Source organism: Hyperolius riggenbachi, chromosome 9 (genome assembly GCF_040937935.1).
Source record: "Hyperolius riggenbachi isolate aHypRig1 chromosome 9, aHypRig1.pri, whole genome shotgun sequence".
NCBI lineage: Eukaryota > Metazoa > Chordata > Amphibia > Anura > Hyperoliidae > Hyperolius > Hyperolius riggenbachi.
In genome coordinates this window covers 59,319,501-59,344,007 of record NC_090654.1, presented here as the reverse complement: position 1 = coordinate 59,344,007, position 24,507 = coordinate 59,319,501, and the positions used below count along the sequence as shown (strand labels likewise).

Here is a 24,507-nt window from a genome sequence, read left to right as displayed (position 1 = left end):
CGAGACCCGAATTGGCATCATGAGGACATAGGTATTTGGCTGAGGGTTATGAATTAAAAAGGTGGGGTGTACAGCAGTACGGCAGGTCAATTGTTGTTTCCGAGCAGCGCCTCCCCTGCAGGTGTGGGGGGCTCCAGTGCAGCTAAGAAGAGAGTATGCTGGGCGTTAAACGACTCCCAGTGCAAGTGGGGATACCCATGCAAGTACAGGCATGAGTGTTCCTTCTACGTGTTCCTGTTGCAGCCGACTGTCCCGCGCCGATCACTCCGCTCTGCGCCGCCGGGACGGCGGCTCAGAGCGGAGCGGTCGGTGTGGGACAGTCGGCTGCAAGGGGCTGGAGAGAGCCACAGGTGAGTAAAGCTCATTTCTTATAATTTGGCTGATAACTCCTTTAAAGTAATACTGTAGGGGGGTCGGGGGAAAATGAGTTGAACTTACCCGGGGCTTCTAATGGTCCCCCGCAGACATCCTGTGCCCGTGCAGCCACTCACTGATGCTCCGGCCCCGCCTCCGGTTCACTTCTGGAATTTCAGACTTTAAAGTCTGAAAACCACTGCGCCTGCGTTGCCGTGTCCTCACTCCCGCTGATGTCACCAGGAGTGTACTGCGCAGGACCAGTATGGCTCATCAGGCTTAATCAAAGGGGTGGCGCATGCAAAAGGAGCAAAAAAGTTGACGCTGCGCAAGTTGCAGTCATTAGTAGGAAAATTCAATTTTGCTTGCAGGGTGATACCCACGGGCTGGATATTTTCACATTGGCTGGGGTATATTTTGACATATGGGTGGGGTAGTCGAGCTGCACCATTCATTTGAATAGTGATCACAGGGCGGATTTGTAGGTGTGGCTGAATTTCTTTTTGCAGTTTAATGGCCAGGCGTTTGCAGTTTAATGGCCAGGCGTATTGGTTGGATTTGGTTAAGAATAACAAGCCGTTGGAATTGTTTACTGACGCGGCTGGCTCTTTGGGTTTTGGGGCATATTTTGTTAGCGGATGGTGTGCCAAGGCATGCCCTGAGGAGTGGTTGGGCAGTGAGATCATAAATTCACCATGTAATTTGTCCATATTGCTTGATCCACATTCAGCCTGCACATAATCATCTTTACTACTGGCAGAAATGAAAAAAACAGACGGCGCCAACTTCCATTATTTATAACCACACCCCATAACAATGCGATAGGGTAAACTTATGCACAGAGGGAGATACTGGTTGCTTGCCAGTTGGAAACAGCCATTATTTCCCACAATGCAACAGGGCTCCTGCAGTGTGACGTCAGTATCATGGTCATGACATCACACTGTGGGAGAGGTTTCACAACAATATTAGCCATGGAGATGCCCCTGATGATCAACGTGAGAAAAGGTAAACATTCTCATGGGAAAAGGGGTACTGATTGGGATAACGTTCAATCCTTGGTTACAGTTTCTCTTTAAAGTGGATCCGAGATGAAAAACTAACTATAACAAGTAACTTGTCTATATATTTTATCTAAAGTTTAGATGGTTTACACAGCAAATCTAGCTGCAAACAGTTTTAATAGAATATGATTATTTATTCCTGTGATACAATGACAGCAGCCATGTTGTTTGCAAACATTACACAGAGGCAGCCTTATCTATATCTTGAGCCATCAGCCTAATACCCTCTCCTCCTCCCTCCTCCCCTCTGCCTCTGAAATCAATGGCTAGTAACACCTCCCTCTCCTCCTGCCCAGACTGAGTTACCATGAGCCCTTGCTACTGCCAAGGCTCTCTGAAAACCTGTGGGCGTAGCTTTTGTAGTTTATAGGGAATTAGAGTATTAAAACAAAAAAGTATTTGGCTTGAGGAATGCCCTATAAACAATAGGAAAGGAACAAAATTATGCAATGTGTAAAAGTTCACCTCGGATCCACTTTAAGTCTGATGGAGGAGTGTCCTCTTTCCCTTGTCCTCTTCTAAGACTGTAAAAGCCTGATGGGACAGTATCTTCGTCCCCTCCTACCGTATCTTGTGTTCCCTCATTGCTTATATTGCAAGCCTCTGTTCCCTCTCTGTTTATCTTGTATGTCACCTGAGGCAACATTATCTTTCCCTCTTACTGTAGTATTCCCTTTCCTTTTAGACCATAGACCTGATGAAGTTCCTACTACCACCTTATCCTGTGTTCTTCCACCTCTCAGAGTATTATCCTGATGGGGCAGTGTCATTTCCTCCTACTACTGTGTCCTGTATCCTCCCAAATGTCAGGCAGGGAACACACTTGTCTTTCAGTTTTCTGCGCACATTTTTCTGCACACCAAGTGTGTTTCTATGCAGGAAAACGCGTACGTTTTTTTTCACAGCAGCTAATGTAATTGAACATCCAGAGTTCCCTAGCCTCTCCGAGTGTAAAGCTGGCCACTAACGGTCCAATTTCTATCGAAAAATCGTTAAAGCGATCAGAAATTCTGATCGGATTGGTTGTAAATAATCTCCATTGGTGGACACAATCGATTAATTTTCTTGGTGGTCGTGATAGATAGGAAGCAATGATCGGTTAGTTGATGGTGTAGTGAACGATTCTTCGTCCGATCAGAATTTCTGATCGCTCGAATGATTTGAAACAGTTGGAATGAAATTGGACAGTTAGTGGCCACCTTAAGCCTGATTGGGCAGTATCCTTTTTTCCTACTACCCTAGTCTGTGTTCCCCAACCTCTCAGAGGGTACAGGTGGCAAGTGGCAACTAACTGTCCAATTTCTAGTGAAAAATCATTCGAGCAATCAGAAATTCTGATCAGATTGGTTGTAAATAATCTCTGTTGATGGGCACAATTGATTATAAACTATTATTAAAATAGTCGTCTGATTAGATTTTCATCAAATAAAAATTTGGATTTTCTTGTTGGTTGTGATAGATAGGAAGCAAAGCGTGGTTCGTTGATGGTGTAGTGAATGATTTTTCTTCCGATCAGAATTTTTCACTAGAAATTGGATCGTTAGTGGCCACCTTAAGCCTGATGGGGCAGTGTCCTCTTTTCCTACTACCCTATTCTGTGTTCCCCAACCTCTCAGAGTGTAAGCCTGATGGGGTAGTATCCGCTTCTCCTACTACCCTATTCTGTGTTCCCCAACCTCTCAGAGTGTAAGCCTGATGGGGTAGTATCCGCTTCTCCTACTACCCTATTCTGTGTTCCCCAACCTCTCAGAGTGTAAGCTTGATGGGGTAGTATCCGCTTCTCCTACTACCCTAGTCTGTGTTCCCCAACCTCTCAGAGTGTAAGCCTGATGGGGTAGTATTCTCTTCTCCTACTACCCTATTCTGTGTTCCCCAACCTCTCAGAGTGTAAGCCTGATGGGGCAGTGTCCTCTTTTCCTACTACCCTAGTCTGTGTTCCCCAACCTCTCAGAGTGTAAGCCTGATGGGGTAGTATCCGCTTCTCCTACTACCCTATTCTGTGTTCCCCATCCTCTCAGAGTGTAAGCCTGATGGGGCAGTGTCCTCTTTTCCTACTACCCTAGTCTGTGTTCCCCAACCTCTCAGAGTGTAAGTCTGATGGGGTAGTATCCGCTTCTCCTACTACCCTATTCTGTGTTCCCCATCCTCTCAGAGTGTAAGCCTGATGGGGTAGTATCCGCTTCTCCTACTACCCTATTCTGTGTTCCCCAACCTCTCAGAGTGTAAGCCTGATGGGGTAGTATCCGCTTCTCCTACTACCCTATTCTGTGTTCCCCAACCTCTCAGAGTGTAAGCCTGATGGGGTAGTATCCGCTTCTCCTACTACCCTATTCTGTGTTCCCCAACCTCTCAGAGTGTAAGCCTGATGGGGCAGTGTCCTCTTCTCCTACTACCCTATTCTGTGTTCCCCAACCTCTCAGAGTGTAAGCCTGATGGGGTAGTATCCGCTTCTCCTACTACCCTATTCTGTGTTCCCCAACCTCTCAGAGTGTAAGCCTGATGGGGTAGTATACGCTTCTCCTACTACCCTATTCTGTGTTCCCCAACCTCTCAGAGTGTAAGCCTGATGGGGTAGTATCCGCTTCTCCTACTACCCTATTCTGTGTTCCCCAACCTCTCAGAGTGTAAGCTTGATGGGGCAGTATCCGCTTCTCCTACTACCCTATTCTGTGTTCCCTAACCTCTCAGAGTGTAAGCCTGATGGGGCAGTGTCCTCTTTTCCTACTACCCTAGTCTGTGTTCCCCAACCTCTCAGAGTGTAAGCCTGATGGGGTAGTATCCGCTTCTCCTACTACCCTATTCTGTGTTCCCCATCCTCTCAGAGTGTAAGCCTGATGGGGTAGTATCCGCTTCTCCTACTACCCTATTCTGTGTTCCCCATCCTCTCAGAGTGTAAGCCTGATGGGGTAGTATCCGCTTCTCCTACTACCCTATTCTGTGTTCCCCAACCTCTCAGAGTGTAAGCCTGATGGGGTAGTATCCGCTTCTCCTACTACCCTATTCTGTGTTCCCCAACCTCTCAGAGTGTAAGCCTGATGGGGAAGTATCCTCTTCTCCTACTACCCTATTCTGTGTTCCCCAACCTCTCAGAGTGTAAGCCTGATGGGGCAGTGTCCTCTTTTCCTACTACTCTAGTCTGTGTTCCCCAACCTCTCAGAGTGTAAGCCTGATGGGGTAGTATCCGCTTCTCCTACTACCCTATTCTGTGTTCCCCATCCTCTCAGAGTGTAAGCCTGATGGGGTAGTATCCGCTTCTCCTACTACCCTATTCTGTGTTCCCCAACCTCTCAGAGTGTAAGCCTGATGGGGTAGTATCCTCTTCTCCTACTACCCTATTCTGTGTTCCCCAACCTCTCAGAGTGTAAGCCTGATGGGGTAGTATCCTCTTCTCCCATTGTATACTGTGTCCCCCACCACTCAGCATGTAAGCGTGAGCAGTGTTCACTTCCTTCCTGTATCATGATTGTCTTGCAATTTAAATGTGAACCATTTCAATAAACATACAGCGCTGTGTAAGATGTTGGTGCTTTATAAGAACTATAACAATAATATAGCACCAAGCTCCTCTTCTATATTTTCTACATGGTGTGTGTAAAACAATTTTCCTTGAATATCTCTAGGAGAGCATAGCACCAGTACCCAAAGGAGAATTGCATTTTCTATCCATACTCCATTTATGTGGACAGATGGAAGCTTGCTAAATAAGCCAGCCTAGACGTTTCCCGATAGCTAGCAGGTTAATCCACTCACAACTAATATTCCAGCATTTGGTGGAAACTGGAGCGATAAACTAGCTATCGGTGTCTTCTATCTCTCTGGCAATCCATTAATGAGATCTCTGAGCACTCACATCTACACGCCCGTTACCATCACTAGAGGATTTCAGCTCCGTTTTTCAGATATACAACATTTTATACAACTGAGAAGGCAAAAGAGGAAGAGAAACACCCTGTGAAAAGCAACAGACAAACCCAAGAACTAAGGGCAGAGGACGCCTCAGTGATGGGATCCCCAAGAGTCACATGAATACAGCAGTTTTGTCTCAGCCCACAACGATACAACTACAGCATAAATATCAGCTTGCCGTGGAATGCCCCTTGAAGGACAACAATAAGCAAAATATAGCGTGATTTAAGATATACTTTTATGCCATACAGACTTCTTGCCATAAACTCAACACGACTCAACAAGTCACTTGTCTTGTTTATGTGGCAGTAGCAGTGGTGCTTAAAACAAATCTGAAGCCTAAATTAAAAAAAAAACGGGAAGGCTCATAGGACCTAGAACCTGAAACCCCCCCCCCCCCACCCCCTCTTTAGGTAAGTATGTTTTTTTTTTTTAATTTAGGCTTCAGATTCGTTTTAAGCACCACTGCTACTTTCATGTTCACGCATGCGCAGTGTGGAGCCACCCGTCTTACGGTCCTTAAGACGGGTGGCTCCACACTGCGCATGCGTGAACATGAAAGACAGTGTTTTTGCACAAGTGCAGTACGGAACCACCCATCTTCAGGAGCTATCGGGCTCCCGGAGACTGCCGAAGCCTCAGGCAGTGACAGAGAGTATTCTCTGTCCGATTTGTTGGACACTGTTAATGGGGGAGCCAGCGGTAAAATGCGGGGAGGAACAGGAAGGCTTGTTAGGACTGAGAGCTTTCCCTCTCCTTAGGTGAGTATCTGTTTTTTTTTTTATTTTTTTTTTATTTGCTTCAGACTCCCTTTAAGTATCGTGACGCTAGCTCCGTCTGGACCCACCACAGGTCAGAGATTCAGCTCACCTGTTGCTGAGATTGTGTTCCGAGTTTTCAAATATTTAGACCCACTGTATAAGTTACTATAAAGTGGGATGGTGTACAGTGGATGAAGGTTTAATAGGAAGGTCAGATGCCACCTAACCATTGCACATCGGCTCTGAATGTTTGAAAACGAATAAAGACAAACAATGTGGCACCAAGGTGAGCTCTGAAATCCAGTCAAATCAAATATGCCTTTATTGGCATTATTAAGGTAACCTGGCATTGCCAAAGCAAGGCTGGAACATGAAAGGAGGTTAGTCCTGGGGGTTTGGTGGTAGAGGTAAGCATGTCTGTGGACATTTTCTAGGTTTACAGTTCCCTCTCTCGCTGCACATGATGTAGATGATGGCGCATTCCACAGTGTTCTCCCCATGCTTTTTTTAGCTGGGTGCTCTACCCGGCTAATTTTGTTAAGCACCCGGCTATCATCGGCTTGCCTCCTCCCCCTCCCCCTATGCTGTAAGCAGAGTTGCACCGGCCCTGCATCCCCCCCCCCCCCCCAATTCTGGGGAAAACACTGATCCTGGTTACCTTCCTACTACTACAAGTATTCAGCAAAACAATCATATATTTAATTACTGGCAACAAATGTAACAATATTGACTTTTAATTCCAGCAGATATAGCGGAAAAATCAACCATAAATGAAAGTAAAGATGGTTGGTAGAATCACATACACCCGCTAACCATGCATGAGTACGGAAATTAGACTGGCGGCATAGGCTTTCTCTGCTACTATCATCACATGTCTACAAATCAATGCATAACTAAACAAAAGTGTGTCAGCCCCGTCAGCAAATGAGGTGCCTGCTTGGGGTGACATATATATATATATATATATATATATATATATATATATATATATATATATATATATATATAGTATAATGTCACAAAGAAAACCCCCAAAATAACTGTAAAGTCGAGGAAACCTCTTGCAGTTAATGGCTTGCGTGAGCACTGCATACAGAGTGGACCCGACATGAAGAACAATACTCAGCTTGTATGAAAATGGAGTGCTGTAGAAATGTTTGGAGACCAGGGAGGGTCTATGGGGACATCTCATGATTAGACAATAAGCATTCTTTACTCTCGCTCACTTTCAAGCTATTCTGGGCGTTATTTACAATTACAACCATCCTACAGAAATGAATCGTACATCAGACAGCTCATCGTAAAAGCTTCCTCTGTAATAAAGAATGACTTTCTCTGCCCGTCTGTGAGTTATTTCTGGAGGATACTGGCTGGTTTTATATTGCACATATCTTGCATTTTTAATGCCTTCCCATCACATGGTGAAATATTCATGTTTGTGCATAGAAAAGACGGAAGTAAGAACCTCGTGAAGTGTGACATCAGGACCGGACGGGTCCCTGGACCCCACTGGCCCCCCGATAAACTGCGCAGCTCGCTCCGCAGTAATCAATGATGAGGAATGAGGCCCAGAGAGATTTCTGGAGGGGATCCAGACTGTAGCACTCTCCCTCTCGATGCCATCTTGCTAAAGATGTCCCCACAGAAATGTGCTTGACATAATTATCTCTACTCTGGCAGGGGAAGGGGGGTTGTCACCGGTCCCCCCCCCCCTTCCATACAGGGGATGCCTAGCAGTGATCGCTCTATGGGTCATCCCCGTTGAGATTACCATGAGACTTATTCTTGTGACGGGAGCAATCTGTATCGTGCCCTAGAAAGGAGCCTGCTCGCAAAAGCTCGCACTCTAAGTGGAAAACAACCTGCTGAGACGATGTGCTGATAATCATCGTGTCACGCCACCAGCTGCAGATGAGAGGCAACGGAAAACAGTGTCAGGGCCAGCGGGAATTCCCGAAGCTCCTCTGCACAGGCAGGCAAATAGCGGGCAAACATACCAACAGACAGGTACAGACAGACACACGGACAGCCAGGAACCCATACAGCAGGCACGGCTCGCTCCTCTCAGAGCTGCGAGGAAAGATAACGAGAGCGCGGAGCGACATGCCCACAGGTCACCTTTTCCTTGTTGCTCTCTCCCCAGGTAAGCTGACATTACGGCTTTGCAGGGAATAACATAAAACAAAAGTGCAGGAAGAGAGCAGCCTCCCTGGAGAAGCCGGTGACCTTGTGCTTCATACAGTAAGAACGACCTTCTCTCGTCATGCATCAAACACCTTCCGCTGGACACAAAACCTACATAGACACTATTGTAGGAGCACAAAGGCTGCGATCTCCACTGCAGAATACAAGTGTCACCTTGTAAGCACACGGCAGCGATAGACAGATAGGTCTGCGCACTGCTCCTCTGGAGATCAGGTAGGGCTCCCGTCTCTACACATCTCTCTACAGGTTACCCGGCAGGGAGGCTAGGCTTCCTCCCTTTCAGCTGTCCTTTCTGCCTCTGATGCAGCTAATCAGATAGAAAGAGCCGGCTGGGAATATCGCTCCCGAGTCTGCGGCCTCTGGTGTGCTACAGCAATGCCCCATTTCTGCACAATGTCACCTTGGGCAGCCTAGAAATCCCAGCTACACAAGTGGAAATATGCTGCAGCACTGCAGGGGCTTCCGACACAGCAACTTCTGCTGGATGCAGAAAATGTAGCCCGCAAGGCATCTGTGATTGAGCCCTAATAAATCAGATATATAGAAATACATATATATATAGGATTGGCCTGTCTCTATAACATCACATCCAGGTAACAGTAAACAGCAGTCACAGCAATCCCAAGTTGTATGAGCCCCAGTAAAGTGGCCACATTGCAGGAATGTATAATCCACAGGATTATCCCACAATCAATGGCCCCTGTGGGCTCTGGCATCTGACCTGCCCTGTCCATGAAAGCAAAACTGCACTAAAGGGGAATGTTCTGGAGAGAAAGAGAGAGAGGGAAAAAAATCTCATTATCACCTTTTCTGGTCCCCAGACAGATATGGGAGCTGGAGAGTGTTTGCTAGAGCACAGTTTCCATCTAGAAAAAGATGTGATGGAGGAACAGCTGCACCTGCATCTACTTACATCACAGTGGGCCAGCCAGGTCCTGTATGCGGCACAATGCAGGGTGACCATCAATCACAGCCTTCTGTCTTCAGGGCATCAGACAATATACTCCTACAAGCCCAATGTGCTCCGGTGTTCAGCACTCAGCACAGCACAGCTAATCCATCCTTCCCATCCGCAGCAGCAGCAGCACAACAATACAGCACCCAATCCAGCGTGAGCACAGGCCTAATGACTGCCTATAGGAGCCAGTCACCTCTTCCTAGTGACTACACTGGGCACAGAATGGAAGGGGAAAGAGAGGGAGAGGGAGAGAGAGAGGGAGAGAGAGGAGGTGTGCACCGGATCCCACCTCTCCTACTAGATTCATGCTGGGGATGTCACTACTTACTTGGCTAAGATATCATCACAGCATTGCAGAAGGCAGCAGAGAAATCGCTCTCCAGCATCTGGAGCACATCGATAAAGCAGTATACATTACAGGAGCCTCTCTGCAGACTGTACCATCTTAGCCAGGCAGGTAGGGGGAGGAAGTGTCACAGCATCCCAGTGCTGCAGTGATCACAGGGGATGTACGGAAGGATGCTAACTGGCTGGAGAGGGAGGAATGCACAGAAAGCCAGGGAGGGGAGGGTGGCAAGGAATGGACCTGGGAGAGAGGAGGCGGCTGGCACTCAGCTGGGCTGGCCCAGCTAAGAATTCCACAGGGATTCCAGCAAACCCTGTAAGCTGCTTCTCTACACTTCCACTGATAGAGGATCTTACCTGGAGCCTACAGATAATTTATACACAGCACAAGGCTGCACACAGCTGTTACCTGGAGCCTATAGATAATGTATACACCGCATAAAAGTGAACAAAGCCCTTGCCTGGAGCCTATAGATAATATAAATATATACAGCACAAAATTGAACAAAGATCTTGGCTGGAGCCTACAGATAATGTATACACTGCACAAGACATCACACAGGCTCTTACCTGGAGCCTATAGATAATGTACACACAGCACAAGCTTGCGCACAGCTCTTTACCTGGAGCCTATAGATAATGTACACACAGCACAAGCTTGCGCACAGCTCTTACCTGAAGCCTATAGACAATGTACACACAGCACAAGCTTGCGCACAGCTCTTACCTGGAGCCTATAGATAATGTACACACAGCACAAGCTTGCGCAAAGCTCTTACCTGGAGCCTATAGATAATATACACACAGAACAAGCTTGCGCACAGCTCTTATCTGGAGCCTATAGATAATGTACACACAGCACAAGCTTGCGCACAGCTCTTACCTGGAGCCTATAGATAATGTACACACAGCACAAGCTTCGCACAGCTCTTATCTGGAGCCTATAGATAATGTACACACAGCACAAGCTTGCGCACAGCTCTTATCTGGAGCCTATAGATAATGTACACACAGCACAAGCTTCGCACAGCTCTTATCTGGAGCCTATAGATAATGTACACACAGCACAAGCTTGCGCACAGCTCTTATCTGGAGCCTATAGATAATGTACACACAGCACAAGCTTGCGCACAGCTCTTACCTGGAGCCTATAATGTACACACAGCACAAGCTTGCAAACAGCTCTTATCTGGAGCCTATAGATAATGTACAGACTGCACAAGCTTGCGCACAGCTCTTATCTGGAGCCTATAGATAATGTACAGACTGCACAAGCTTGCGCACAGCTCTTACCAGGAGACAATAGACAATATATACACTTCACAAGTCTGAGCACAGCACTTACCTGGAGCCTATAATGTACGCATAAGGCAAACTTGTGCACAGCTCTTACCTAAAACTTATAGATAATGTATAGACTTCACAAGTCTGCGCACAGCTCTTACCTGGAGCCTACAGATAATGTATATACTTCACAAGTCCACACACAGCTCTTACCTGGAGCCTATAGATGTATATTAATCCGCACACTGCACTTACCCTGAGCCTATAAATAATGTAAACACAGCACAAGCCTGCTCACAGCTCTCACCTGGAGCCTAGAGAAAATGTATGCTCAGCATAAGCCTGCATACAGCTATTATTTGGAGTGTATTGATAATGTATACATATCAATAAATGCACACAGCTATTACCTGGTGCCTGTAGATAATGTATACACTTCACAAGTTCGCACACAGCTCTTACCTGGAAACAACAGATGTTGTATAGACAGCACAAGCCTCCACACTGCTATTACCTGAATCCTAAAAATCAGCCTCTCTTAAAGCGGAACTGTAGATACAAATTTAAAACATAGTTCCCCCGCCGCCGCTCCTTTCCGTACCTCGACTTGTAAGTCGATGCCAGCGCAGCCCTGCCAAATGTATCCTTTCTTCGCGTTCCCCTCTGCAATAGCGGGGAACGTGAAGAAAGGATACGCATGGCCAGAGCCGCACAGGCGCAGTGGCCCGGCGGCAAAACCGAAAGTAGCTGGTGGCGGGAGAACGGAGGCTCGTCGTGGAGCGGCGCGGGACAGGACGGCTGCTGGGGGCTTGGGGAAGCCCCAGGTAAGTGAAACAATGTGTTTAATTTGTATCTACAGTTCCGCTTTAAAGGGAACCTAAAGTAAACTTAAAAAAAGAGTTTCACTTACCTGGAGCTTCTACCAGCCCCCTGCAGCGGCCCTGTGCCCGCGCCATCCTGGAACGATGCTCCGGTCCACCACCGTGAAGTTTTGTTTTCTACGATTGGCCAGTCGCTGAGCCACTGCACCTGCCCAGCCATGCAGGATGGCGACATGAGCGAGGACCGCTCTTGCCACCATCCTGCGCATGCTCAGAGTGAGAGAGGCGGCGCGCATGGCCAGGGCCGCGCAGGTGCTGTGGCTCAGCGACTGGCCTGTCGCCGAAAAAGAAACTTAGCCGCGACAAGGGACCGGAGCATCGTTCCAGGCGGCGCAGGAACAGGGCGGCTGCAGGGGGCTGGTAAAAGCCCCAGGTTAGCAAAACCTTTTTTTTAAAGTTTACTTTAGGTTCCCTTTAACCTTTTTACCCTGGAAAAAAAAACCTTTAAATAACTTTCAGATCTCAGGGAGCTCCTACATTAAAGGAAGGAGAGGGGATTTATTTTATAGCAGAAATCAGAGGCATTGCTAGGATCCTAAGAGATCCGGGGCACTTTTGGGCACTCCAACTGAAAAATGGGTGTGGCCATGCACCAGAATGTGGGTGTGGTCATGGGTGGGGCTAAATTTGCATGAACTTAACAGTGGTCTAAGTAGGCCTGCCCAGAAAAAAATAAAAGTGATATTGTATTGGGAGAGTACACAATGAACAAAATCCCTGTAGGTGCACCACAAACATCCCCACAAGTACTATTATATACTCAGGGATATAGTAAAAACTCAGGAAACCAAAAAATTGCAAAAAATACTTTTTCTTTTAATATTCCAAAAAAGTGCAGACATTTGTATACAATATCTTCTAATACGTAGAAAAATGTATATAATTGGTAGAAAAGGCAACAACATTGATTTGTTTCGGGTCCACGACCCTTCTTTAAGACTATATATATGAATATCTGCAAAATCTAAATACACAGTAGCATCTCATCTGGACAACATCTAAGCCAGGATAGACCACCACATGGAAATTCAAGAAAGAAGCCGCCTGAGAGCAGGACATCCGGATCAGAAAAAAATAAAATGCAGCATCCTATATAATAATAGGCAACTGTCCCTGCGTACAGCAGGGACAGTTGTCTCTGTTTAGCTGGGTCCATGCTTTTTGCTACTGCGCATGTGCACAGCACGAACCCAGCCTCACACAGACAGGACAGGCATGGGCAGGTGTGTGAGAGGGCGGCCAAGTGTGCACGTGCGTGTGCGCGCGACGGGAGCGCGCAGCGCGTGCGCACTAACAGGTGGCGGTGGTGGCGGGGAATCACAGACCTAGAGCCCGTTTTTAAACGGGCTAAGGTCAGCTAGTATCACATAAATAGGCAGTGTCACCAATGCCTAGTACACACCATACAATTTTCTGTTAGATTTTTCTGTTAAGGGGCCCATACACTTACACGATTTCCTGCCGATATACAGCAGATTCGATCACTGTGACCAAATCTGCTGTGAAATCGTTGCGCAAACGCTGACAGAACGATCGATTTCCATCCGAAATCGATCGTTCCCGTCGATCTGTCCGCACGGAAGATTTCGCTCGAGCGCCGGTGGGTCGGGAGTGCGTCAATAGCGGCGTTCGAATGTCCGACGACCGACGCTAGCGGCAATACATTACCTGTTCCGTCGGCGCATGTCCCCGCTGTCCCTTCTCCACGCTGGGCTCCGGCTGGTTTACCTTTCAACAGTAGAGTGCCCTCTACTGTTTAAACTTCCCCCGACAGTAAGTAAAGTGAAGCTGGAGCCCAGAGCGGAGAAGAGACAGCGGAGACCGGGGGACTTGCACCGGCCGGATCAGGTAAATGTATCGGCGGGGGGCGCAGCGGCAGCTCCACAGATCGTGAATCAGTTTCATAGTGAAGTCGATTCAAAATCTGTTTGCAGTGTAGGCAGCCAATAGATCCCTCTTTGATCAGGTTCAATCACGGAGGGATCAATCTGCTGGTCGATCTGGTGCCCATCGACCAGTGTATGGCAGCCTTTAGATTTTCTGATAGATTTTCTGTAATTAGATTATTTTCTGTAAAGTACTGGTAGAGACTGGTCATTATCTCTGGTGCATTGTCTACTGGTTATCTCCTGCTGAATAGAACAATGCTTAATTGCTAGGCAGCTAGATCGTTAGATAGATCATTTCCAACATGTTGGCAGGTAAATCTTAAGGGGCCCATACACCTAATGATTTTTCCGCCGATATACAGCAGATTCGATCACTGTGATCGAATCTGCTGTGAAATCGTTGCGCAAATGCTGACAGAACGATCGATTTCAGTCCGAAATCAATCGTTCCCATCGATTCCCATCGCTCCGTCCGTGCGGAAGATTTTGCTCGATCGCCGGCGGGTCGGGTGTGCGTCGATAACGGCGTTCGAATGCCCGACGACCGGCGCTAGCGGCAATACATTATTTGCTCTGCCAGCATGATTCCCCTGGTCTCCGCTGTCACTTCTCAGTGCTCGGCTCCTCCAGCTTCACTGATCTTCCTGACCCGGCAAGAAGTTTAAACAGTAGAGCGCCCTCTACTGTTTAAACTTCCCCGGCAGGAAGTTCAGTGAAGCTGGAGGAGCCCAGACCGGAGAAGTGACAGCGGAGACCAGGGGAATCATGCCGGCCGGAGCAGGTAATATATGCAGGGGGGGGCAGCAGCAGCACCACCACAGATTGTGATCGGTTTCAGGCTGAAATCGATTCACAATATGTTTGCAGTAAAGGCAGCCATACGATTCCTCTCTGATCAGATTGATCAGAGAGGGATCTATCTGTTGGTCGGATCTGATGGTAAATCGACCAGTGTATGGCTACCTTTACAGAAAATTGTATGGTGTGTAATAGGCATTAAACATATGGGACATGTTGGGTGCTCTGTGGTGCCATGCTGGGCGCTATGTTACCTCTAAAGGGTACCATACGCTGAGCCGATTAGCGGCTGATTGATCGATTTCAATCGATCTGACATGCTGGAAAATCTAGGTCCATGTGTTGAGATTGCTAATCATTTTGCATTGGACCTAATGGAAATCTGATGGCAAATAAATGCCATCAGATCGATTTTCAATAGATTTCATACTGAAATCTATTGCAAATCTGTTCCTAGTAAAAAATGTTCCTAAATGTAATGGATTGCGGAGACACCGCCGCGCGGTCTGGCAGCGGGGCAGCTGTCTCCGCATTCAGACCGGCGGTTTCCGCACAGCAGCATGCGTCTGGTTTGTCTGAGCCTTCTAGTGCACACAGATGGAGAGCTACGCGCGCGCGCGCTGGGAGGAAGGACCTTTATGCCAGTAGGAGAGGGATCAGCTGATCAGGACGATCAGCTGATCCCAGCGCAGTGGGTGATTGGCTGAGTGGTGCTGGGCGGCGCTGAGGAGTGCTGCACAGTTCCTGGTTGTCTGCCGTTGCGAATACTTACGTGTGTGCACTCAGACCAGTCAGATCCCACAGTGTGTTAGAACCAGGAGGACCTGGGAATTCACACTTAGCCAGATTACGCTTGTGTTATACTTTAGACCAGTTCCAGGGTGTTGTGACCAAGGACCTCACACCAAAGCTTAGGGATACTGTGTCATTGCTGTGTTATACTTTAGACCAGTTCCAGGGTGTTGTGACCAAGGACCTCACACCCAAGCTTAGTGATACTGTGTCATTGCTGTGTTATACTTTAGACCAGTTCCAGGGTGTTGTGACCAAGGACCTCACACCCAAGCTTAGGGATACTGTGTCTTTACTGTGTTATACTCTAGACTAGTTCCCGGGTGTCGAGACCAAGGACCTCACACCCCAGGCTAGGACTCTGTTATTAATATGTTATGACTATTTGCTCTGTCAACCTCTCTTTTGCTTTCTGATTCAGTACCTCTGCATATCTGTCTACCTGTTGCCAGACCCTGCCTGTACCCGGTTACCGAATCAGCCTTCTGTCTCTGTACCTCAGCTGCTCGTGTGTGGCCGACCTGGCCTGCCCGACCTTCCAAGCTGTCACTCACCCTTTGAGTGCTCAGTCTATCTGTACTAGCAGTGACACCATTCCACCAAGTGTTAGCTGCAACCAGGACTCTGGCTCCTCAGAGAGTCCGGTCTGTTAGCAGCCAGTGGCCTCTTCCCCTGGAGTCCCCTGGCTGCAGTACAGTCTATCATCTGATTCCAGTTATCCCTGGTTGCCAGGTTCTCACTATCAAGGAGATAGTTTCTGCACTGCCCAGGGCCACCTGCCCCTCAGGTGGTTCTTGGTCGAGCTGCTTATATCTCCCGCTTCTCGGGAGATAGCCTATAGTTACACCAAACACTTACACTTCATTAGGTGTCCAGAGGTTAGTCATACTTGTATTATTGGTGATTCTGCAGATCATCCATAATCAAGTATACATCTGTATTATTGATGATTCTGCAGATCATCAATAATCAGATTCTCTCTGCGTGCTGACACCAATCAATACACTAAACACATCAGATAGATCAGAAATCGATCTGAGGATCTATCTGCTGCTAATCTAACGAGTGTATGGCCATGTTAAGTGTGTGTCCTCACTGTTCCTCCCCCTGACCCCCCCCCCCCCCCCAGCACAACAGGAGGAACTACTCATCTCCTCCATCCGCTCCTCAAGTCTGGAGACATCCTCTGTAGCTGGCGATTCTCCCCCTAGCATCGGAGAATCAGACACTAGGAGCTCTAGCTTCTGATTCATTCTCAGGCACTAGGGGGAAAAGCCCGGAAGAGAAGATGCCTGCAGAATCTGGAGACCAAACAGCCGGAGGTGAGTACTACTGCCTGCTGCCTGGGGGACATCCGGGGCACTGCAGAATAAATCTGGGGCACGTGCCACTGATCTTTAGGGCTTGCAACGCCCCTGGTAGGAATGGTCATTAAAAGTGGGTGAGGTTTATTAGATAATTAGGACCATTTTGTACTGCTTAAAGGATCCACGAGGTGACATAATGAGATATACATGTGTATGTACAGTGCCAAGCCCACAAATAACTATGCTGTGTTCCTTTTTTTTTCTTTCTCTGCCTGAAAGAGTTAAACATTAGGTATGCAAATGACAGTTTCTGTCCAGCTCGGTACTGGGTCGGACTATAGTATAATCCTCTTTGATAAGGAATTACAGCCATAAAACATTTTTCTGGCAGAACGTGGCTTATGAGGGTAGGAAAGAGATATAAAAGGTCAATAGTTCATACACAGCTTTGGCTTGCAGTCTGAAGACAGTACAGAACTAAACCAGAGCCTATACTGTAGATCTTCTTTAAAGAGCACAGGACCACAAAAAAAACTCTTACCTGGAGCCTGTACATTAGGTATACACATACACCTCTTACTCTGAGCCTATGGATAATGCATAGAAAGGACCACACATTTCTTACCTAGTGATGACTGAAAACAGATATACATGGCTACACACCTCCATATTCTGGTAACAATTAGCTACTTTGTATTGCTCTATGTGTCATTGTCACTGCCCAACAGCCCACTCAAGGGTTTTGCATTGTTTAATAACCTTTTAAAACAGGAAGTTCTAAGCTTGCCATGGGATGATCAGAATCATTCTATGCAACGTGTGTCCTCTTTTAAAGGGGAACTTCAGCCTAAACAAACATACAGGCATTATGTTACATTAGTTATGTTAATTAAAATAGTTAGGTTATATAATCTCTTACCCACCCTGTTTTAAAAGAACAGGCAAATGTTTGTGATTTCATGGGGGCAGCCATCTTCTTCATGGGGGCAGCAATCTTTTTTGGTGGAAAGGAGGTGACCGGGAACACAGGCACAGTTCCAACTGTCCTGTGTCCTGATCAACCCTCCCAGTTGCGCGCACTAGGGTTCAAATCTCAAAATAAAAAAAAAACAAATTTGCGCCATAACAGCAGAAGGAGAACAACATGATCGATCAGAAATCCCATCATGCTTTGCACAGCATCAAATGAAAAATGACTGGGCAGTTTTCTTCTGTGCAGCTAAAAATGAGGCTTGGGTAAGAAAAACAAAGTTCTGATGATGCTGTGAAACTGTTAGACAAACACCAAGCCTTTTCAGTGCTGCTGAGTAGATTTTTAGTCTCCAGGTTCACTTAAACCTAGTAATGAGGAAGGCCTGAGTGTACATTCAAATTTACAAGGACAGTCACATGGCAAGGTGTAGATGCCTGTGTTGATACTGTGGATCACACATTCAGCAATGCTATAAGCGAGAAGGTATTCCCCCAGCCTGTCACTCTTCTTATTGGTATATTTATATACACTACATATAAATACATCTAACATTCATGGAAACACAAACAAGAGTTTGTCCTCAAAAGGCACTTTAATAACACTCTTGACACATGCAGTTGTTAGCAATACTCCTCATGGGTTATAAAGGTTGTTACAAACACGTGACTATAGTTCTCTATATTTATATAGAAACCCCAAATCCTTTCTTATCCAATTCTGACTAATATAATAGATACAGCAAAGTCCCCTATATCCGGCAAAGGGACCTGCCTGGTACCGGATAGGTGTGCTTGCAGGTTGCTTGAGCAACTGGCCAAAAAAGCACAAACCTAGAAACCTGAAAAGGTGCCCAAACGATAATAAAATAAATAAAAATATGTAAAATAAATAAGGTTTGAGGTGGCTTACTTCAATGAAGACAAATTCATATATAAATGAATAATCTTTAATAGCAGCACTGGCAACGCGTTTCGTGTCTCCGCCGACTTCCTCAGGCCAAATCAAATGCCACGCTATGTTCAGAGCCAGAAATAGAGCGCATTTCCTGGCTCTATTTCTGGCTCTGAACATAGCATGGCACGCTGCCCACATTACGATTATTTTCTGGTGAAACATTGCTGCATTACGATTATTTTCTGGGGAAACATTGCTGCATAACGATTATTTTCTGGTGAAACGCTGCCCACATTACGATTATTTTCTGGTGAAACATTGCTGTATTACAATTATTTTCTGGCGAAACATTGCCGCATTACTATTATTTTCATGGAGGGCACCACGAGGAGGGGTTTGGGTGATCCCATTAATATTCTTAGGGCCGCAACACACAATCAAATATTTGTTCACGGTAAACGAATTATCAGAGTGCCCGTTGGTTCTACGTGAATTCTGTTGCAGACCAACTGAAAATGACCAGTACATGATAATTTCTTCTATTACCTTGTGATCATGTGTTAGTAAATATTGATTGGCCCTGCCCAGATCCCACAATGTACTGAGCAGCACCAGCAGATGTAAAGGCGAAAGAGTTCTGGTTGTGGGCGGAACATGGGTTCAGCTGGACATGAGCACAAGATGCATCCGATGGTAATTATTCCAGTTCTGACTGTCGTCCCCCCCCCCCCCCCTTGTGTATCCGAGGGGACCTGACACCAGATATGACACCAGAGCCATCAAGCATGTGTGTACGTTGATATGACATTACTGTCTGATTACCTCTTGGAAAATTGATCAGATTGATTGAATAGGCTGAAGATTGCCTGCAGACCTCCTTGATGTACCCGTCCCTGAATACAAGTTATGCTCTACAGCTGTGCAATATCCACATTTACTTAGTCTGTTCATGTAATTTGATCAGATGTTGTGCCGTAATAGTAATAACAGGGTTGATTCACCAACTGCAGGTAGAATTGCTGTATGCAAAAAGCGTATGGCAATCTTACTGGTTTTTATGCAAGTGACAGTGGACACGTAGCTTAACCTGTGTTATGTAGGTAACATGCACATTGCTAACATAACAGGGGGAAACCGGGAGCCCAATATAGTGTAGTATGTACTGATGATAGTTTCTGACAACTGAATTAGAGTAATACTCACAAACAGAGATAACCTCAAAGGTGTGTAGGAAGGTGGGGTGAGAAAACCCGAACCGACTCTGGTTAAGAAATCACTCTCTGAAGTATCAGGATCAGGTAACACCCCTCCACCAAGGATGGACAATAGACAATGTAACATTAGGTAAAACAGAGGCGCCAACAAGTATTAAAGTACACTAAACACCGTTTAAAAGGGAGGTCGTGGATAACTTACCTACAAGTACAAACACACAATTGGCCTATTTCCAAAACCAGATTTATTTAGACCTTAATTTGCGACTCGTTTTGAAGTAGTTTTAGCAGTAAATTGTAGGAGTATCTGTGGCCAAAGGTCTGCGAGCTCGGCGCCTCCTGACCGTTGGCCACAGATATTCCCACAATTTTTGGCCACTATATTGTGCTCTTATCATAAGTGGAGTTTTAAGTCTAAATAAAAATATTTTTGAAAATAAACGAACTGTGTCTTCCTTTCTGGAGGTAAGTTTACCTCTACCTCCCTTTTAAACTATAACTTGTTGGCACCCCTGATTAAGGGCCGGTTAACACTGGAATAAAAAAATCAGTTTAGCAGACTAAGCGGACCGGATCCTAACGTATCCTGTGTTAAACAACAGAATCTGTACACATTACTCTGTTCAAACTGATTCGTTCATCCCCGCTAAGCTGAATTTTGGGGCGGGTGCTATTTTCCGAATTTACGGACACGTCACATTAGCCCGGATGCTAGCAGAAGAGAGGTTCACAGATGAAAAACTGATGTACAATAAAAAGTGACTAGTGCACTTAATGCTACATGTATAACATGCATTATAAAAGCAATGTGTGCACTACTTTTGGCAACTGGTAAATCAACTCCACTGTCTGGGCCAGATACATGACATTTCCCTCACCCATGGCTGGTTCTAGCTACAATGGAGCCCTGGGGCAAAAGTAACTTGGGGGCCCCCCTGACGCCCCCCCCCCCCCCTTTCCAACCAAATCACCCCCAGGGCCCCTGAGCCGAGTGAAAAGCGAAATCCAATAACCCCAAATACCCCCACCACACAATATCATCCATCATACGTCCGCTAAAAAGCATTTTTGGGGTTGCCACCTCCTCCTTTTTCAGTCTAGCTGGAGGGGAGGAGGGGCACCTTGGGGGGCCATGGTGGGCAATTGCCCTCTTTGCCTTTATGGAAGCGCCGGCCGTGCTCTCACCCTTATGACACCTTGACCAGAAAAGCAAAGGACAAAATAAGCTGTGACTGAGTAACTGTGATTTTTGGCCCGCCAAGAAGCTGTGGCCCCTCAGAGACACCACTGAAGAAAAACAACGCACATAATTTGTGAAGGTGGAACGTTCCACACTCATTGTAAAGCTATTAAAAAAAATACATTTTTGCCTGAAGGGAGTTACAGCCTTTCACTGTAATCAATATTTGGAGAGTGGACAGTGAATAGGCCTTAACCAAGCAATACATCACAGCCCTGACAGAGGCAGATGTTTACTATGCAGCATTTACAATGCGCGCACTTGAATGATTCTTGAATGGATACACGTATCTGACCTGAATGAGAAGTTTTATGATTGGATGGAGTTCATATTTACAGGATAATCATGCAAATTTGCCTGACAGACATGTGTGAAAAACAAGAGTGACAGCAAAAGAAAAACGTCAGGTAGGAAAAATCATTCGCATATCTGTGTTTCTGTATTTAGCTGTTTGTTTGGAGTCCTATATTAAAATCCTGTGTGAGAAAGTGCAGATTCAAGATAACAGGCTCTACGTTACATCTTCATAGCTGCTGATCCACCATCGTGTGTTGTCTGTAAATGTTTGGCTTCCTGTCTCTGTCCTGAGTCATTCTGAAACTCTGGAAGAATGACTATTCTTTCAAGTAGTCTTAAAGAGAAACCGTAACCAAGAATTCAACTTCACCCCAATCAGAGGCTGATACCCCCTTTCCCATGAGAAACCTTTTCCTTTTCTCAAACAGATCACCACGGCAGTGTTGCCAACTCATCCCTTTAATTACTGACACATCTAAGTTATGCAGGTTCTGGGGCTATTTGCACATAATCAGTGCCTTAACTGCATCTACCTAGCCACAAAACCTGTATAATTCATATGTGTCAGTAATTAAAGGGATGAGTTGGCAACACTGCACCACGGGGCTCTGTATGGCTGATATTGTGGTGAAACCCATCCCACAGTGTGATGTCAGGACCATGGTCCTGACAGTTTCCTGTCTGTGAATCTTATTGCATTGTGGGAAATAGCTGTTTACAGCTGTTTCCAACTGTCAAAAAAGCAAGCAGCATCTCCTTCCACTGACATCACCTGCAAGCAGTAAAAATGTCACCATGTGATAAATGTCAGAAAGTAAATCAGGAAGAGGAAATATTTTACAATGGGCAAACACTGACTACATCATTTATACATAATCATTGTAAAAATTAAGCACTTTTTTAATTACATTATTTTCATTGGCGTTCCTCTTTAAAGGGATATTAAAGTGTACCTAAACTGATTAATTAAAAAAAAAAAAGTTTTACTTACCTGGGGCTTCTACCGTCCCTCTGCAGTCACCCTGTGCCTGCTCTGGTACTCAACGATCCTCCAGTCCCCTGCCACAGATCAGTTTCGATTCTGCCTACTGAGCTAGTCTATGGCCACCGCACCTGCGTGGCGCTACCCTCGCACACCCTCATTCGTGGCCCCGTCCTGATCTCGAGAAAGAGAGCCACAGTGGGGGCCCGGAGTATCGCTCCAAGTATGTGCGGGCACAGGATGGCTGCAGGGGGCTTGCAGAAGCCACAGGTAAGTGAAACTTTTTTTTTTTAGCAATCTTCAGGTCCGCTTTAAATGCAGACATAAGGCCCATACACACGTCGGATTTCCGCGAACGACGGGTCGTTTGAACGTCCCGTCGTTCGCCCGCTAAATCGGGCGTGTGTAGAGACTGTCGTTCGCTTGATAAGGGTGAGTTTGAGCGATCCGAACGACGGGACGTTCAAACGACCCGTCGTTCGCGGAAATCCGACGTGTGTATGGGCCTATAGAGTTTGCCATAATACTTCCTGAGATAAGATGTTCCAGATCTGAACCACTCTCACTGTGAAGGACCCCTTTCTGAATAGATGGCAAACACGTTTTTCCCCTTGTCCGTCGTACAACCCTAGGGACAAAGAGCTCATCTGCCAAGCTTTTATATTACCCTTTGATGTTTGTCCAACCTTTCTTTTCTAGTAAGTGTAGTGTTCATGTGTACTACTACTATTTCCTATCCCTGCACTAATCAAACTCTACTCTTGTATATGTGTAATGTTATTTCCTATCACTGCATTACATTCACACACTGATCTTCCATGTGTGTAATGTTATTTCCTATCACTGCACTACATTCACACTCTGATCTTTCATGTGTGTAATGTTATTTCCTATCACTGCACTACATTCACACACTGATCTTCCATGTGTGTAATGTTATTTCCTATCACTGCACTACATTCACACTCTGATCTTTCATGTGTGTAATGTTATTTCCTATCACTGCACTACATTCACACACTGATCTTCCATGTGTGTAATGTTATTTCCTATCACTGCACTACATTCACACTCTGATCTTCCATGTGTGTAATGTTATTTCCTATCACTGCACTACATTCACACTCTGATCTTTCATGTGTGTAATGTTATTTCCTATCACTGCACTACATTCACACACTGATCTTCCATGTGTGTAATGTTATTTCCTATCACTGCACTACATTCACACTCTGATCTTCCATGTGTGTAATGTTATTTCCTATCACTGCACTACATTCACACTCTGATCTTCCATGTGTGTAATGTTATTTCCTATCACTGCACTACATTCACACTCTGATCTTCCACATGTGTAATGTTATTTCCTATCACTGCACTACATTCACACACTGACCTTCCATGTGTGTAATGATATTTCCTATCACTGCACTACATTCACACTCTGATCTTCCATGTGTGTAATTTTATTTCCTATCACTGCACTACATTCACACTCTGATCTTCCATGTGTGTAATGCTATTTCCTATCACTGCACTACATTCACACTCTGATCTTCCATGTGTGTAATGTTATTTCCTATCACTGCACTACATTCACACACTGATCTTCCATGTGTGTAATGTTATTTCCTATCACTGCATTACATTCACACTCTGATCTTTCATGTGTGTAATGTTATTTCCTATCACTGCACTACATTCACACACTGATCTTCCATGTGTGCAATGTTATTTCCTATCACTGCACTACATTCACACTCTGATCTCCCATGTGTGCAATGTTATTTCCTATCACTGCACTACATTCACACTCTGATCTTCCATGTGTGTAATGTTATTTCCTATCACTGCACTACATTCACACACTGATCTTCCATGTGTGTAATGATATTTCCTATCACTGCACTACATTCACACACTGATCTTTCATGTGTGTAATGTTATTTCCTATCACTGCACTACATTCACACTCTGATCTCCCATGTGTGCAATGTTATTTCCTATCACTGCACTACATTCACACTCTGATCTTCCATGTGTGTAATGTTATTTCCTATCACTGCACTACATTCACACACTGATCTTCCATGTGTGTAATGATATTTCCTATCACTGCACTACATTCACACTCTGATCTTCCATGTGTGCCATGTTATTTCCTATCACTGCACTACATTCACACTCTGATCTTCCATGTGTGCAATGTTATTTCCTATCACTGCACTACATTCACACTCTGATCTTCCATGTGTGCCATGTTATTTCCTATCACTGCACTACATTCACACACTGATCTTCCATGTGTGTAATGATATTTCCTATCACTGCACTACATTCACACTCTGATCTTCCATGTGTGT

General features: G+C 45.7%; 1 protein-coding gene across 15 annotated transcripts in view; it reads right to left on the bottom strand.

Moving 5' to 3' along the window:
• ATP2B2 (ATPase plasma membrane Ca2+ transporting 2) overlaps positions 1-24,507 on the bottom strand; it is a 386,993-nt gene that overhangs the window by 345,225 nt on the left and 17,261 nt on the right. For 9 of the 15 annotated variants that reach the window (XM_068252878.1, XM_068252861.1, XM_068252873.1 and 6 more), the window contains exon 1: positions 9,204-9,570. The exons of 5 other annotated variants lie outside the window; for them this stretch is intronic. The gene's annotated coding sequence lies outside the window, so the exon portion shown is untranslated. One more of the 15 variants, XM_068252868.1, reaches the window with a different exon arrangement.